The sequence below is a fragment of the Oryctolagus cuniculus genome, chromosome 8 (genome assembly GCF_051225735.1).
Source record: "Oryctolagus cuniculus isolate XC-2025 breed Fujian yellow rabbit chromosome 8, ASM5122573v1, whole genome shotgun sequence".
Classification (NCBI taxonomy): Eukaryota; Metazoa; Chordata; class Mammalia; order Lagomorpha; family Leporidae; genus Oryctolagus; species Oryctolagus cuniculus.
The window spans coordinates 62,073,924-62,092,135 of record NC_142874.1 but is presented as its reverse complement, the minus strand read 5'-3'; the positions used below and the strand labels follow the sequence as shown (position 1 = coordinate 62,092,135).

The window sequence follows — 18,212 nt, the reverse complement described above, 5'->3', positions numbered from 1 at the left end:
GTAATGCTTGTCATGTACACTTGTCATAAACTTATTATCTTTGGGAAAGTTATGATGAGGACAATGTAATAGTTTTCTATAATCATCATATATCTTAATAAAATGATGTCATTTTTGTAAATTTATCATTCACCCAAATATATTGAGATTATGATCTACAGTTTTTTTTTAAAAAAAAAAAACTAATGAAATACCTATAATTTCAGTCTTCACAGATGTCTAAAATTCTCTGGAACTTACATGGATTAAGGCATTAAAACTCACCTCAAATTACTTTTTCGTTTTTCTTTGATTCTTTTTTTAAAATTTTATTTATTTATTTGAGAGGTAGAGTTACAGACAGTGAGAGGGAGAAACAGAGAGAAAGGTCTTCCTTCCTTTGGTTCAATCCGCAGTTGGCCGTAAGGGCCAGAGCTGCGCAGATCCTAAGCCAGGAGCCAGTAGCTTCTTCATGGTCTCCCACATGGGTGCAGGGGCCCAAGGACTTGGGCCATCTTCTACTGCTTTCCCAGGCCACAGCAGAAAGCTGGATTGGAAGACGAGCAGCCGGGACTGGAACTGGCACCCATATGGGAAGCCAGTGCTGCAAGCGGAGGATTAACCTACTATGCCACGGCACCGGCCCCTCCTTGATTCTTTATAGTTAATTTTCTGTGCAATTTTTTTCCTTCTATCTCCTCTTTGCTATTTTGCATTTCTTTCCCAGAATATCTTATCTAACCTTAAGACTTTAACCCCAGTTATGTGTGAACAATCTCATTTTTGATATCTACAAGTATCTTATCTGCAAAGAGATCATTTTACAGATGCCCATTTAAAATCTCCACTTAAGGGTCTTCAAACACACATAAAATACTGAATTCATCAACCTCTTTCTAAATTGCTTTTGTTGCACATTTGTTTTTAAATGAAGTTAATATCTTCAAAGTCACCCCAGGTTGCAGATTGTCAAATTAATATTTTCCCCTCAAATTCTGTCTGCAGTCTATATCTTCAGTATTATTCAATTAAAACCATTCTTCCTGATTCTGAAATTTTCTATGAAAATTCAAGTAATCGTTTCTAAGCTTTATAATGTCTCTTTACTATTTTCCCAGTTTTCTGTTTCAGTGAGTCTAATACTCAGGTGTAAAAAAAATCTCCATAAAGCATAGATTAAATCAAGCTTTTTTTTTGCCCTTTTATACACGCGATGCCTTTTATTTTGAATAAACAGTGTGAAAACTTTTTTAGTAGTTGCTGTCTACCAATCTTTTTTTTTTTGACTTTGCTTTATTTCACTCTCTCATGTATGACTTTTGCTGCCTCACATATGACTCATGTACTCACAACATTGCCCCCAAAACTATAACTTCCCAAAATTTTCATATGCTTCAAAGCAAGATTCAAGTACTTCTCTAAGAATGCTGTCCATAAGATTGAAGGTAATACTCTTCTCTCCTGAATTCTTATGATTTTTCTGCTAGCTTCTATGACACATTTTTAAAATTTTAATTCATAGTTATTTTAAGTAATTTCTCTTCAAAATATTATATTTGTTTGTATATGGCTGACTCACCTCATATAATTATAGCACACATTACAGGGCATAATGAACCTTTTCAAAATTAACTATACATACATTTTTATATATATATATATATATATATATATTCCTCAAACTGGAAACATTATATAATTAAATTACCTTGTAGGAGATCACATGCATCATTATCCTTATTTAAAATTAAATAATAGTGTCTGATAATACTAACTGATAGAATTAAAAAGGAGAGAACCATCCAACATGGGAAACGGGATACAGAGCAGACTCATAGAATGGCAGAAGTCCTAAACAGCCTCTGGCCTCAGAATCAGCCCTTAAGGCATTCGGGTATGGCTGAAGAGCCCATGAGAGTATTTTAGGCATGGAAAGCCAAGACACTGGCAAAAAAAAGACAAATGACCTAAATGAAAGATTTCTGTGAGTGAGATCCCAGTGGAAAGAGTGGGCCATCAAAGAAGGAGGTACCTTTCTCTGAAGGGAAGAGAGAACTTCCACTTTGACTATGACCTTGTCTGAATAAGATCGAAGTTTGCGAACTCAAAAGGCTTCCATAGCCTTGGCAACTCATGACAAGAGCCTAGGGTGATTACTGAGGCCATAAACAAGAGTGTCAATTTGCTAAGTCAACAACAGGAGTCACTGTGCATTTATTTCCCATGTAGGATCTCTGTCCTTAATGTGTTGCACAATGTGAATTGATGCTATAACAAGTACTCAAACAGTACTTTACACTTTGTGTTTCTGTGTGGGTGCAAACTATTGAAATCTTTACTTAATATATACTAAACTGATATTCTATATATATACAGAGAATTGAAAATGAATCTTGATGTGAATGGAATGGGAGAGAGAGCAGGAGATGGGAGGGTTGTGGGTGGGAGGGAATTTATGGTGGGGGGAAGCCACTATAATCCAAAAACTGTACTTTGGAAATTTATATTTATTAAGTAAAAGTTAAAAAATAATAAAAATAAGGAAAGAAAAGAAGAACATTAAGTAATAAAATTGGTTAATCTATTGCAGATGTGAAAATTCCATTTTTTGAATTAGAATAAGTCAAAGATGAGTGATGCTTTCCAAATATAATCATCACATCTATCCTTAAAATAGGCACAGAAAAAATAGTCAGTCGCATTTTATTTACATTAATGAAAAATAGTAATATACTTGGCCACAAAATAACTAATTATTATAACAAATCCACATTACTGGTAATGTCCTTGGGAAAAGGTCAATAAGATCTTATTTTTCAAAGCACAAAAATATTAAATTCTTCTTCCATAATATCACTAATTGCATGAATATATATATTGATTTTCTCTATAACATATTATAAATAAAATAATACTATATGATTTATATAGTGTATATAAAATACTACTTATAAATCTTGAATATAAATAAAACATATTGTCTCTGTCACAACCTGGTACACAGACTAACAATCAGTATTGAGAAGATATTTGTATCTGGAAATCACCTATGAAAGTGCTATAAAATTGCAATTTTTAAGTGGGGGCAGAAAGTAAAAACAGCTCTCATTCACAGATGGAACAATTTCCTAACAGGTTTCATGACAATTTACAAGTGTGATTTGTGAAAGTCACACAAAATATGGTTAGAGATCATAGAAGATACCAGCTTACTATTATTAATTATTGAATATCTATCAATTGCCCTAAATGACAGTGACATATAATCAATGAAATCCAATATTTAGGTACCCAAATAGCAACAAGGAGACATGGTGACAAGTAATTATTAAAGAACCATGTTATCAGTGAAATCTTTGAAATAGCTAGATCACATGGCTCTAGCAATAATGATCAGCATCCACATCAACTCACCTCTCTTAACAAAGTGTTGTCAAGAAATCATGTTGTATTTCTCTGGTTGAGTCAATCTTCTTTTTTTGCTGTTTAACTGTTAAACAATTTTCCAATAGCTTCTCCCCCTTCCTTCCTGTCAGTTGAGTCCTTAATTCCATTTTAAGAAGTGAATAGAATCAATCAGAGAGAACTTTCAATCAGAGAGATATTTTCAGAAGTTCAATCAATTGCAATCATCAATTTTCTAGCATCTACATCCATCTACTCTGTTTTCTTGCCTCCTCCAATGGAAAAATCACCTGCACTTCTATAAAGGCCAACCTTTTTACAAATTTAGTATGTCTCACACTCTGTTCAAGACTATTTCCCAGCTGGCGCCGCGGCTCACTAGGCTAATCCTCCGCCTAGTGGCGCCGGTTCACCGGGTTCTAGTCCCGGTCAGGGCGCCGGATTCTGTCCCGGTTGCCCCTCTTCCAAGCCAGCTCTCTGCTGTGGCCAGGGAATGCAGTGGAGGATGGCCCAAGTACTTGGGCCCTGCACCCCATGGGAGACCAGGAGAAGTACCTGGCTCCTGCCATTGGATCAGCACGGTGCGCTGGCCGTGGCAGCCATTGGAGGGTGAACCAACGGCAAAGGAAGACCTTTCTCTCTGTCACTCTCTCTCACTGTCCACTCTGCCTCTCAAAAAAAAAAAGTCTATTTCCCTTGTCCACTTCCATTCTCTCTCTCACTTATATTTTTAATGGATAATTCTTATTAATTTGCAAAAATTCCTTTGTATGGTCTGTTCTTCTGCTTCACATAATTTCTCCCTACCTTCTAATCCAATATGTCTTTACTGATCATCTAACATTAGGCTCAGGGTTATCAAAATTTTGGAGTTTGAAAAGAACCTGTAAATAAATATTGAAATTGATAACTAACTCAAAATTATTTTGAAATAAAAATTGATATTACTATTGCATGAACAAAATTACCATTTTACTAATATATTGCAAAATGAAATTTGAGTAAATAACTTGATACTCACTTAAGGAAATTATTAGCTATAACAAATATAAAATGTACAAGCACACTCACTTACCCCTGTTTTCTATGGATCCGTATGTACATAGGTAATGGCTGCCACAGAGTTGAGTAAGTGTTGGAGAAGAGAAATGTGTGATAGCACAAACATAGCATTTCTACATACCACCATACATTAAAGGGGGTCATGGGGCCAGCACTGTGGTGTAGTGGGTAAAGCCACAGTCTGCAGTGCCAGCATCCCATATGGGTGCTGGTTCAAGAGCCATCTGTTCCACTCCCGATCCAGCTCTCTGCTATGGCCTGGGAAAACAATGGACGATGGCTCAAGTCCTTGGGCCCCTGCACCTGCGTGGGAGACCCGGAGGAACTCCGGGCTCCTGGCTTTGGCTCAGCTAAGCTCCGGCCTTTGCAGCCACTTGGGGAGGGAAGCAGTGGATTGAAGATCTCTCTCTCTCTCTCTCTCTCTCTCTCTGCCTCTCTCTGCCTCTGCCTCTCTGTAACTTTGCCCTTCAAATAAATAAATTTATTTTTATAAAGGGGGTCATATCTTTCCACAGTTACTATACCTTTTGTTTTTCAATTTTATATCCAAAGATTCTCATTCTCTGATTGAATAATTAAATTTTTGAATACAATTTAAACATATTATAGAATAATTCTGCAGCATTCAAAATAGGGAATCAAGTAAAGAGTTCAGCAGCAGATGAACAGTTACAGAATTTTTTTTTTTAATTTTTTTTTTTTTTTTGACAGGCAGAGTGGACAGTGAGACAGAGACAGAGAGAAAGGTCTTCCTTTGCCGTTGGTTTACCCTCCAATGGCCGCCGCGGCCGGCGCACCATGCTGATCCGATGGCAGGAGCCAGGTACTTATCCTGGTCTCCCATGGGGTGCAGGGCCCAAGCACCTGGGCCATCCTCCACGGCACTCCCTAGCCACAGCAGAGAGCTGGCCTGGAAGAGGGGCAACCGGGACAGAATCTGGTGCCCCGACCGGGGCTAGAACCCGGTGTGCCAGCGCCGCAGGCGGAGGATTAGCCTAGTGAGCTGCAGCGCCGGCCAGTTACAGAAATTTTAGTAAATATACATCTTTCTTTTTCTGCAACAGAAAAAGAAGGAAACCCTGTACAAATGTGTGGAGTCTGTAACAGTTAGTCTTGTATAAGTTTTGTGCAAAATGATGATTACACAGGGCCTGCAATTGGGGTGTTGATAATGGATACAAAACTATATGGAAAAATAAGTTCAAGGGATCTAGTGTACAACATGTTTACTTTAGATAAGAATGTGAAATATTAAAAAATGTAATACAGTAAAATGTAAGATCACAGTATTTTTGCCACACAGAAAATTGACAACTAGATGAAAAAATACACATATTAATATCAATAATATGTTACACAAGATAAATACACACATTTTTGTATTAATTCAAAGAAGCCAATATCATTTGTGGAAAGTCTAATTATTGAAAATATTCTTGCTGTCATACTGTTGCAAGGGTCATTCAGTTATATCCAACTGGGAAAAACCATGCTTGTAAAATAAGTGTACTTTTAAAGTAAATACTGCTTAGGGGTCTGGAGCTGTGGCTCACTTGGTTAATCCTCCGCCTGTGGCACCAGCATCCCATATGGGCGCCAAGTTCTAGTCCTGGTTGCTCCTCATCCAGTCCAGCTATCTGCTGTGGCCCGGGAAGGCCCCTGCACCCACATGGGAGACCAAGAAGAAGCACCTGGCTCCTGGCTTCGGATCGGCATAGCTCTGGCCATTGCAGCCATTTGAGGGGTGAACCAATGGAAGGAAGACCTTTCTCTCTCTCTCTCTCTCACTGTCTATATCTGTCAAAAAAAAAAAATAAATACTTCCTAAACATATTTAATACTAAGAACACTGTTGGTCTATGAATGTTTTATATCAAAGAAGTCATATCAACTAGCATGCTAGGCACAGGAAAATTTGACTGTATGTATTTTGTGTCTTTCCCCTCACCTTTTCAAGTAAATTCATTGCAAAATGTATAACATCAGATTTTTGTCTGATAAGTGAAATAGAAACTACATATAAAAGTACGTTGTAAAGCAGATAATTCTGCAACATGTAAGCAACTAAGTATAGTCTGATGTATCTATATTCCTCATTCACATAATTGGTAGTGCATTAATATTAGAAATATGGTTTCTCTGAAAACAGGTGCTCCTGAGCTGAGATTCAACCAGCTTCAAGCTGACGGAAAAGATGAATGCCAAGAGATAAGAAACAGGTCACACTACTCGTCACATAGTGCAGGCATTTCTCTGGCATTAACAACTTTAAGAAATCAGAACAGTTGACTTTACAAAAACTAGCTATTTTAAATAAAAATTGTTTACTAAGTTCTACAATTTAAAGTGACCATAAGGTTATGAGCTATCTATTAATTAGCAGTGTCAGTTAATTGCAATTTTCATTCATGTAGAGACAAGACAATGGAGGACAAAGTGTCTTCTTTATAACCCATAGATCCTAATTATGCAATCATAAGATTACAAAATTTGTAGACAGTTATGTGGCTTCTGAGAATAGTCAACTCTTTAATTAATTAGACAAAAAAAAAAAAATAAAAGTTAATGTACTTATATAATTTTTGCTTGTTTTGTTTTTGAGATTAGAATATTATCACCATATTATTATTCCTTTTCCTTATTACTTAGTGTTTTTGATTCAGTCTTTCAAAATAGAGAATTATATTATAATAATTATTTTTATATTCAAATCTTTAAAATTTCTGAATAGTTTTGCATTTACAAAACAGAAATTGTGAAGCAGTACAGAGTTCTCATATACTGCACTCATCGTCCCCCATTGTATTTTTTTTTTTTTTTGACAGGCAGAGTGGACAGTGAGAGAGAGTGACAGAGAGAAAGGTCTTCCTTTGCCGTTGGTTCACCCTCCAATGGCCGCCGCAGCCAGCGCGCTGTGGCCGGCTCACCGTGCCTATCTGAAAGCAGGAGCCAGGTGCTTCTCCTGGTCTCCCATGGGGTGCAAGGCCCAAGCACCTGGGCCATCCTCCACTGCACTCCTGGGCACAGCAGAGAGCTGGCCTGGAAGAGGGGCAACCGGGACAGAATCCGGCGCCCCGACCGGGACTAGAACCTGGTGTGCCGGCGCCGCAAGGTGGAGGATTAGCCTCGTGAGCCATGGCACCGGCGTCCCCCATTGTTAACTTCTCACATCGGTATATTTGTCACGATCTACAAACCACACCCACTTGCCCTTATTATTAACAGCTTATATTAGCACAATTAATGAGGCACACTCACCTGATCGTCCCCTAGTATTTACCCAAATTTCCTCTATGCTTCCCACCCATCCCACCCTCTAGTAATCACCTTTTTGTCCAGATTTAGTTTTTCTTTTTAGCTCCAACATACGCAGAAATGCATGCAGTATTTGTCTGTCTTTATCAGACTTATTCACTGAACATTATGTCCTCCAGTTCCATCTATTTTACTGCAGATGTCAGATGTCATTCTTCTTATGGCTAAGTAGGATACTATTGTGTATATAAACCACATTGTCAGTATCCATTCATCAGATGATGTACACTTCAATTGATTCCACATCTCAGATATTTTGAACAGTGTTTCAATGAACATGGTGGAGTGGGTATTATTTGCTGCAATCATTTCCTGTTGTTTGAGTGTGTACCCAGTAGTGAAATTGTTGGATAACATGACAGTTCTATTTCTAGTTTTTAAAGAAATCTCCAAACTCTTTTCTCTAGTGGATATACTAATTTACGTTCAAACAGTGTATAAGGGTTCCTCTGCGAGCTTAATCTTATATTTATTTATATAAACTTACATTGTACTATGGTAGTAATCAACTTCCTATTAAAAGAACACACAATCTTCAAACCTCAAAGATTGAATTTTGGTTTCTATTTTCTCTTTTGTTCAAACAAATAATAGGATCAATCTTACAATGTTTTGCCTAAGTAGAAGTCAATATCAAAATTTTGTGTAATTTATTTTACAGGGTTTATAAGACGCTATGGACACCAATGAAAAAATATCAAATCAGGTAATTTTGGCATTTTTAATAAAATCACAAATTCAAGTATATTTGTTCAAATAGAAATAATTTTAATAGGTAGTAAATGTTTTCATATGGAGTCTTTTAAATACTATACTGAGAAAAAATAATGTTTGAAATAAATTTGAACATGACAGTTAAAAGGATAGAGAACCAAGTCTAGGTATTAATCCTTGCTTTACTTTTTCTTTGCTGTGCAAACTTACACATATTATTTCACTTCTATGTGCTTCAATTACTCATCAATTACATGGGAATGAGAAGAGAATTTCACTGTTAACGTTGTTTTGATGAATAAAGGAATTAACTATACAGTGTTGAAAGTATGCCTTACATGAGCTGCCAAGGCTATGGAAGCCTCTTGAATTCGCCAATTCCCATCTTATTAAGACAAGGCCATTGTCAAAGTAGAAGTTCTCTCCTCCTTTCAGAGAGGTACCTCCTTCTTTGATGACCCACTGGGATCTCACTCACAGAGATCTTTCATTTAGGTCATTTTTTTTTCCCACAGTGTCTTGGCTTTGCATGCCTAAAATACTCTCATGGGCTCTTTAGCCATATCTGAATGCCTTAAGGGCTGGTTCTGAAGCCAGAGTGCTGTTTAGGACATCTGCCATTCTATGAGTCTGCTATGTATCCCGCTTCCCATGTTGGATTGTTCTCTCATTTTAATTCGATCAGTTAGCTTTAGCAGACACTAGTCTTATTTATGTGATCCCTTTGACACTTAATCCTATCATTATGATCAATTATGAACTGAAATTGATCACTTTGACTAATGAGATGGCATTGGTACATGCCACCTTGATGTGATTGAATTGGAATCCCCTGGCACGTTTCTAAGTCTACCATTAGGGGTAAGTCCATTTGAGTATGTGCCAAACTATACATCTCCTCCCTCTCTTATTCCCACTCTTATATTTAACAGAAATCACTTTTCAGTTAAATTTAAAGACCTAAGAATAATTGTGTATTAATTAAAGAGTTCAACCAATGGTATTCAGTATAACAAAAAAATACTAAAAGGAATAAAGTAGTAAGTTGTTCCTCAACAGTCAGGACAAGGGTTGTTCAAGTCATTGTTTCTCATAGTGTCCATTTTGCTTCAACAGGTTTCCTTTTATGTGCTCATTTAGTTGTCACCAATCAAGGAGAACATATGATATTTGTCCCTTTGGGACTGGCTTATTTCACTGAGCATGATGTTTTCCAGGTTCCTCCATTTTGTAGCAAATGACAGGATTTCATTTTTTTTTTTACTGCTGTTTAGTATTCTATAGTGTACATATCCCATATTTTCTTTATCCAGTCTTCTGCTGATGGGCATTTAAGCTGATTCCAGGTCTTAGCTATTGTGAATTGAGCTGCAATAAACATTAATGTGCAGACAGCTCTTTTATTTGCCAATTTCACTTCCTTTGGGTTAATGCCAAGGAGTGGAATGGCTGGGTTGTATGGTACAGGTTTCTGAGGAATCTCCAGACTGACTTCCATAGTGGCTTTACCAGTTTGCATTCCCACCAACAGTGGGTTAGTGTCCCTTTTTCCCCACATCCTCGCCAGCATCTATTGTTGGTAGATTTCTGTATGTGAGTTATTCTAACCAGGGTGAGGTGAAACCTCATTGTGGTTTTGATTGGCATTTCCCTGATTGTTAGTGATCCTGAATATTTTTTCATGTGTCTGTTGGCCATTTGTTTATCCTCTTTTGAAAACTGTCTATTTAGATCCTTGGCCCATCGCTTCTTGACATTATAAATAAGAGTGTCAATTGTTAAATCAACAACAGGAGTCACTGTACACTTATTTCCCATGTAGGATTTCTGTCCCTAATGTGTTGTACAAGTGAATTAATGCTATAACTAGTATTCAAACAGTACTTTATACTTTATGTTTCTGTGTGGGTAAAAACTGTTGAAATCTTTACTTAGTATATACTAAAATGATCTTTGGTATATAAGATAAATGAAAATGAATCTTTTTTTTAATGTCTTTTCTTTTCTTTTCTCTTTTTTCTTTACAGGCAGAGTGGACAGTGACAGAGAGAGACACAGACAGAGAGAAAGGTCTTCCTTTTGCCGTTGGTTCACCCTCCAATGGCCGCCAGGGCCGGTGCACCACGCTCATCCGATGGCAGGAGCCAGGTGCTTCTCCTGGTCTCCCATGGTGTGCAGGGCCCAAGCACTTGGGCCATCCTCCACTGCCTTCCCAGGCCACAGCGGAGAGCTGGCCTGGAAGAGGGGCAACCGGGACAGAATCCGGCGCCCCGACCGGGACTAGAACCTGGTGTGCCGGTGCTGCAAGGCGGAGGATTAGCCTATTGAGCCACGGCGCCGGGCTGAAAATGAATCTTGATGTGAATGGGATGGGAGAGGGAGTGGGAAATGAGATGGTTGTGGGTTGGAGGGAGGTTATGGGAGGAAAAAGCCACTCTAATCCAAAAGTTGTACTTTGAAAATGTATATTTATTAAGTAAAACTTTATTTTTTTTTTGGAAAGGAAGAGTGGACAGTAAGAGAGAGAGACAGAGAGAAAGGTCTTCCTTTTTCTGTTGGTTCACCCCACAATGGCAGCTGTGGCCAGTGCACTGCACTGATCCAAAGCCAGGAGCCAGGTTCTTCTCCTGGTCTCCCATGCAGGTGCAGGGCCCAAAGACTTGGGCCATCCTCCACTGCACTCCCGGGCCACAGCAGAGAGCTGGACTGGAAGAGGAGCAACCGGGACAGAATCCGGCGCCCTGACCAGGACTAGAACCCGGGGTGCTGGTGCCGCAGGCAGAGGATTAGCCTAGTGAGCCGTGACTCTGGCTCCTCATTTAATTTTTAAGCTAATTATAAAATAAAAATAATTTTATTTCTTGTATATATGAAAATGCAGATACTTTGACTATATTAACTAAAATAATATTTAGATCTCGTTCCACATCAGGTAACCCCATGATGTCCTAATAAACTAACCAAAAGACAATTAAAATATGTTGACAAAAGGTTAGGTTTCTATATTTTTGTTCAATTATGCATATTTCTGTTAATTACTTATCTTCAGATGATCATCTAAAATTGTGCCTGATACATGTCTGCTTAGTATACTATTTTATTTATACACATTTTTATTCTCCTGACATCTTGTATTGCTTCCCTATATTAGCATTTAATCCAGACTTGTATTATGGTAAATGTCCATTTTCAACAGATCATTTTATTCTTAAATGAGAGCTACACTGCCTCTTTTTTGTAGAATTATTGCATCTTTTTGCTGTAACTTGATTATGTTTAGATAATTCTCTCCAATTTGATGTGACAGTTATATAAATTGTTTTTCCACTCAAACCCTAAAGTATGCCAAGAAATTATGAAGTGCCAAGAATAATTGACAACACACAGAGCCAAATACCACTAGCTTCAATAAAACAGAATTTGTAAATTCATTGTAAGCAACTGTCAAAGATTTTTTTCTTCTGCTCTGTGAATCCCGATTCATAATTTTCCTTAAGCAGCACATGAATTCAGCTTATACAGAACTATTTCCTCCAAGGTGTCCTTGTGGAAATGTGTTCCAAATGGCATTTAATCACAGGTGCCAAGAATGAAACCATACTGAGCTCTATATGCAGATAGTAAATCATCCACTAATGAGCTATCACAGGTTTTCCTACCTAAATAGTTTGGCAAATGATAATTTAACTAGAAAAAGTATGGGAAAAAGGCTTATTTTAATACAAGATTATAGATGAATGGAACCAATCATATTAGAAATTAAGGAAAAAATTAGTATCTTCACTTTACCATCTACTTTATAATAGATATTTTGCTGTTTTTAACCAATAGAGAAGTGGTATTTTATTTTTTACTCATGATCTGAAATATGTCTTTAAAAATATGGCTTATTTTATTTAAACATGTTACCATAAATCACACTAAACTATAAAGGATAATAAAGTAAAAATGTATCTTTCTGTGTATATGCACAAACACATATACAAAATTTTATACCTATAAATAAAAATAGATGGTAGATTTTATATATGTACACAATCACACTGTATACAACCATAGTCCCATAACACCGCAACATATCTCTTAGACAGTATTCCTGTCATTAATCAAAACATGATTATAAATTCTTTATACACACAAAAGTGTGTATACATATGATCTTTGCTATAGAGACACAGTTGGATATATAAACACTTCTCGACTAAAGTCATATCTCAAGAAACCTATCATAAGTTGTAAGTATTCTAAGTCAAAAATTCATTTAATACGCATAGCCTAACAAAAGCCATAGCTCTACTTAGCCTACTTGAAACTAATTCAGAAACCTTTTGTTAACCTATAGTTGGGTAAATTAACCTAACATAAAGACCATTTTATAACACAATGTAGAATATCTCATATAATTTATTGAACACCTGTATTTAATTTTCCTAGCAACAGAGTGCATTACAGAGAATCTGTTGTTTAACCTCATGAACATGTGACTGCCTAGGGACTCCTGCTCCCCGTTTTTGCCCATCATGGAAAGATGATATCTTACAACACATACTGCTAACCTGGCAGAAGATAAAAGCTCAAAATTTTAAGTACAGTATCTACTGAATGTTTATCACTTTCGCACCCTCACAGCCTCAAAAAATCCTAAGTTGAACGATCATAAACCAAAGAGCTGTAAACACACATATGTATATGTTATGTGCATGTGAGTGAGTATTTGTATGTATCTCTGTGTGCCTCTTTCCTGGATATTTGGGTAATTTGAAATTTCAGAAAAGTGCTTGCTGTGGTGTCAGCATCCCATATGGGCACCGAGTTCTAGTCCCGGTTGCTCCTCTTCCAGTCCAGCTCTCTGCTGTGGCCCGGGAAGGCAGTGGAGGATGGCCCAGGTGCTTGGGCCCTGCACTCACAAGGGAGACCAGGGGGAGGTGCCTGGCTCCTGGCTTCGGATTGGCACAGCGTGCCAGCCATGGCAGCTATTTGAGGGGTGAACTAATGGAAGGAAGACCTTTCTCTCTGTCTCTCTCTCGCACTGTCTAGCTCTCCCTGTCAAAAAAAAAAAAAAATGCCCTTAAAATACATTTCATCAAGACAACAGTACAATAAAATATATTTTAAAATTTATATCACAAGGATGAAATAAGTATTTCTATTACTACAAACAAAGGATGATGTCTTATAAGCTCCCAGATTCAAAGAATGAGTTGCAAAAATCCTTCTTATTTCAAACAATGTCTTTTTGATTTTCATTATCTATTAATTTCTATTACTATTTAAATAAGTATAAGCTACTACACAGTATAATTAATATATAAGATTTTAGCAACTTTGATTCTACTGATTAGTAGTGCTCTTTGATACCAATAATCTTCAGTTTTTATACTTTCCATAGAGGGCTAATTAGTTTTAAAGAGAGTTTAATTTTAAAAACTCGTAATTTCTAAAGAATTGTGAGATAGGCTGGCACCGTGGCTCAATAGGCTAATCCTCCGCCTGTGGCACCGGCACACTGGGTTCTAGTCCCGGTCGGGGCGCCGGATTCTGTCCCGGTTGCCCCTCTTCCAGGCCAGCTCTCCGCTGTGGCCCGGGAGTGCAGTGGAGGATGGCCCAAGTCCTTGGGCCTTGCACCCCATGGGAGACCTGGAGAAGCACCTGGCTCTTGCCTTCGGATAGGTGCGGTGCGCCGGCCGCAGCACGCTGGCTGCGGCGGCCACTGGAGGGTGAACCAACGGTAAAAGGAAGACATTTCTCTCTGTCTCTCTCTCTCACTGTCCACTCTGCCAGTCAAAAAAAAAAAAAAAAAAAAAAAAAGAATTGTGAGACAAATGTTTAAGTGGCCTATACATAATGGATTCATGGTTTGTCATTATAGTAAATACATTTTCAGCGTGTCTTGTCTTGTTATTTTCAAATATGTATTCATTTAAAGGCTGAGTTACAGACAGAGACAGAGAGACGGAATGCCAGAGAGAGAGAACGTCCATCCTCTGGTTTACTCTCCAGATAGCTACAACAGCCAAAGTTAGGCCAGACGGAAGCAAGGAGCTTCTTCCTGGTCTCCCAAGTGGGTGCAGGGGCCCCAGCACTTGGGCCATCTTTACTGTTCTTCCCACTCCATTAACAGAGATCTGGGTCAGAATTGGAGCAGCTGGGACTCAAATAGTCTCCCATAAGGGATGTTGGCACTTCAGGCAACAGCTTAACCCACTGAAACACAGCACAGCCCTGGTACCTGCTGTCTACATTTATAAAAATATATATTTATAAATATAGATATTTTAACAATAAAGCAATTATTATTAATTACATATAATTAAGCAATATTTTAAAATTTATTTTAAATTTTATTTAATTATACAAGTTATAAGTTTCATACATGCAGATTTAGGAACATAGTAATACTTCATACTCTACAGTCCATCCAACCCATGCTCCAAATCTTTCATCCTCTCTTTCCAATTACCACTCTTTTTTTTAATTTTTTTTTTATTTTTTATTTCTTATTTTTTTTTTCACAAATACCCCATCGTGTTTATTCTTTTTTTTTTAAGTTTTTTTTTTTTTTAACTTTTATTTAATGCATATAATTTTCCAAAGTACGACTTATGGATTACAATGGCTTCCCCCCCATACCGTCCCTCCCACCCACAACCCTCCCCTTTCCCACTCCCTCTCCCCTTCCATTCACATCATGATTCATTTTCGATTATCTTAATATACAGAAGATCAGCTTAGTATACATTAAGTATGGATTTCAACAGTTTGCTCCCACACAGAAACATAAAGTGAAAAATAATAGATGATTTTTTTAAATGATGATGAAATCAGAGCAGACCTATTGTCATGTTTAATCCCAGTGAGAGTCAAGTTGGGAATTGATAATACAGGCAGAGTGGACAGAGAGAGAGAGAGACAGAGAGAAAGGTCTTCCTTTTGCCGTTGGTTCACCCTCCAATGGCCACCGTGGCCAGCGCACTGCGGCCGGCGCACTGCGCTGATCTGAAGGCAGGAGCCAGGTACTTATCCTGGTCTCCCGTGGGGTGCAGGACCCAAGCACTTGGGCCATCCTCCATTGCACTCCAGGGCCACAGCAGAGAGCTGGCCTGGAAGAGGGGCAACCAGGAGAGAATCAGGCGCCCTGACCGGGACTAGAACCCTGTGTGCTGGCGCCGCAAGTTTTTCTAACTGGGGTGGAGTAAAACCCAATTGTGGTTTTGATTTACATTTCCTTGATGGCTAGTAATCCTGAACATTTTTTCAAGTGTCAGTTAGCCATTTGAATTTCCTTTCCTGAAAAATGCCTGTTCAAATTCTTTGCCATTTCATAACAGAAATGTTTCTTTTGTTGTTGAGTTTATTTAGCTCTTTATAGATTCTGTATATTAACCTTTTATCAGCTCTACAGTTGGAAAATATTTTCTCCCAACCTGTTGGTTGCCTCCTCACTTTGCTGAGTGTTTCTTTTGTAGTGCAAAGTCATCTCAGCTCAAAGTATTCCCATTCGTCAATTTTGCTTTTTATTTCTTGTACTTATGGTGTCTATTCAAAGAACTCTTGGCCTATGTAAATATCTTGCAGAGTTTCCCCAATGCTCTCTAGTAATTTGATGGTATAGGTCATAGATTTAGGTCTTTGATCGATTTTGAATGGATATTTGTGTAAGGGTGGAAGGTGGAAGGGAGAGATCCAGTTTTCCCAGGACCATTTGTTGAAGAGACTCTGCTTGCTCCAGGTACTGATTTTAGCTCCTTTGTAAAATATAAGTTGACTGTAGATGCACACATTGATTTCTGGAGTTTATGTTCTGTTGCTTTGATCTACAAGTCTATTTTTGTGCCAGTACAGGGCCATTTTGATGATAAACACCCTGTAGTATGTCTTTAAATATGATATTGTGATGCCTCCAACTTTGTTTTTATCACAAAATTGCTTTAATTATTTGGGGTCTATTGTGTTTCTATATGGATTTTAGCATTAGTTTTACTAGATCTGTGAAGAATGTCATTGGCATTTTGCTTATGATCACATTGAATCTATAAATTGCTTTTGGCAGTATGGACATTTTGATGATGTTGATTCTTCCAATCCATGAAAATGAAAGATTTTTCTATTTTTAATGTCTTCTTCTATTTCTTTCTTAATTGGTTTATAATTTTCAGGATAGTGATCTTTGAAATCCTTAGTTAAATTTATTCCAAGTTGTTTAATTGTTTTGTAGCTATTGTGAATGGGATTGATTTTAAAAGTTCTTTGTCAGCCCTGGTGTTTTCTATGTACACATAGGCCATTTATTTTTGTGTTTTATTTTTTTTCCTGTCACTTTACTAAACATTATTATAAGTATCAGTAGTCTCTCATAGGAATCTTTTGGATGTTCCACACATAGAATCATGTCATCTGTAAACAGAGATAGTTGGACTTCCTCCTTTCCAATTTGTATCATTTTGACTTCTTTATCTTTGCGTAATGTCTCTTGCTAAAACTGTCAGGACAATATTGAATAGCAATGGTGAGGGTTGGCATCCTTGTCTGGTTCCAGATCTTAAGGGGAATGCTTCCAACTTTCCCCATTCAATAAGATGCTGGCTGGCTGTTTCTCATCAGTTGTCTTTATTGTATTGAAGAATTTTTCTTTCATACAAAATTTGCTTACAGTTTTCCAAATGAAAGGATGCTGTATTCATCAAATGCTTTCTTTGCATCTATTGAGATATTCAAATTTTTTTTCTTCAGTTTGTTAATGAGACACATCACATTGAATAATTTGTGACTGTTGAACCAACCCTGCATTCCAGGGATGAATCCCACTTGGTCCGGGTGAATGATCTTTCCAATGTGTTGTTGGATTTGATTACCTAATAATTTGTTGAGTACTTTTGCATTTATATTCATCAGAGATATTGGTCTATAGTTCTCATTTACTATTGCATATTTTTTTCTGTTTTAGGAATTAAAGTGATGCAGGCTTAATTGAGAGAGTTACTGAGGATTCTCTCCCTTTCAAATATTTTTAATACCTTGAGAAGAATTGGGATTAGTTCTTCTTTCAATGTCTTAAAATTCACCAGGGAAGCCACCTGGTCCTGGACTTTTCTTTTTTTCTTTTTTTCTTTTTGACAGGCAGAATGGAATGTGAGAGAGAGATGGACTTTTCTTTTTTAGGAGGATCTTTATTACTGTTTCAATCTCTGTCTTGGTTATTGATCTTTTTAGGTTTTCTATGTCTTCATTACTCAATAGATTGTTTACATCAAGGAATCTACTTCTTATAGGTTTATCAATTTGTTGCCCTATAGTACTTTGTAGTAATTACTGATAATTATTTTTTATTTCTGTGTTATCTTTTTCATCTCTGATTTTATTGATTAGGGTCCTCTTTTTTTTTTTTTTTGGTTAGTTGGGCCAGTGTTGTATCAGTTTGGTTTATTTTTCAAAAAAGATAAACAGTTCTTCATTACCCCCATACTTTGTATTATTTTTGTTTCAAATTTGGTTATTTATTTTCTAATTTTAACATCTAATTTTAATTATTTCTTTCCTCCTACAAATTTTGTATTTAATTTGTTGTTATTTTTCTCTGATATTGAGATGTATTGATAGCTCATTTATTTGATACCATTTCAATTTTTTCATATAGATGCCAATTGCTATAAACATCCCTCTTTATATTGCTTTTGTTGTATTCCATTTGTTTTGATATGATACGTTGTTGAATACTTTTGCTTACATTTTTTTTTTTG

General features: G+C 37.1%; 1 long non-coding RNA gene across 2 annotated transcripts in view; it reads left to right on the top strand.

Moving 5' to 3' along the window:
* The window catches only part of LOC138843380 (uncharacterized), a 65,350-nt gene that overhangs the window by 21,221 nt on the left and 25,917 nt on the right, over positions 1-18,212 (top strand). The window contains exons 2-3 of one of the 2 annotated variants that reach the window (XR_011378039.2): positions 8,423-8,467; positions 10,503-12,138. This is a non-coding gene — a long non-coding RNA (uncharacterized LOC138843380). Of the gene's footprint in view, positions 1-8,422; positions 8,468-10,502; positions 12,139-18,212 lie in introns of those variants that run through there. The other variant, XR_016211946.1, reaches the window with a different exon arrangement.